We start from the raw sequence: 549 nt of genomic DNA on the forward strand, positions 1-549 counted from the left end.
CAGGAATGCTTCATTCCTGAGCCATTCCAGCTGCAGGAAGTTCAGGTTCTCCATTGCACCCAGTGGTTTTTGTATTTTTGGGCTGGCATATGAAGTGGGACTTCTTTCTTTCAGTGAGCAGGAGACACATTTCCAAAAATAAACGGATCAAGTGATATTGGAATTTTCATTTATAAATTCTCTGGGAATCTGCCAAAACTTCCATCAGAGACCTGCAGTCATTTGTGAGGAGGCACAGGCTGTTCCCAAGCCAAGGGAAATCGGGTGGGAGAGATGTGGTGAGGGGGAAGAAATTCCTGACTGTGAGGGTAAAGTTGAGCTTTTCCAGAGCAGCTGGGGCTGCCCCTGGATCCCTGGCAGTGTCCAAGGCCAGGCTGGACACTGGGGCTTGGAGCAGCCTGGGATAGTGGAAGGTGTCCCTGCCCATGGTGGGGGTGGGATGGGATGGAATTGAAGGTCCCTCCTAGCCCAGACCAGTCTGGAATGCTGTGGTTCTGTGGGGTCAGTGCTGTTTGATCCCCGTGGGAATGGAGCAGGGAATGCCCTCTT

The sequence above is a fragment of the Corvus brachyrhynchos genome, unplaced genomic scaffold (genome assembly GCF_000691975.1).
Source record: "Corvus brachyrhynchos isolate BGI_N302 unplaced genomic scaffold, ASM69197v1 scaffold280, whole genome shotgun sequence".
NCBI lineage: Eukaryota > Metazoa > Chordata > Aves > Passeriformes > Corvidae > Corvus > Corvus brachyrhynchos.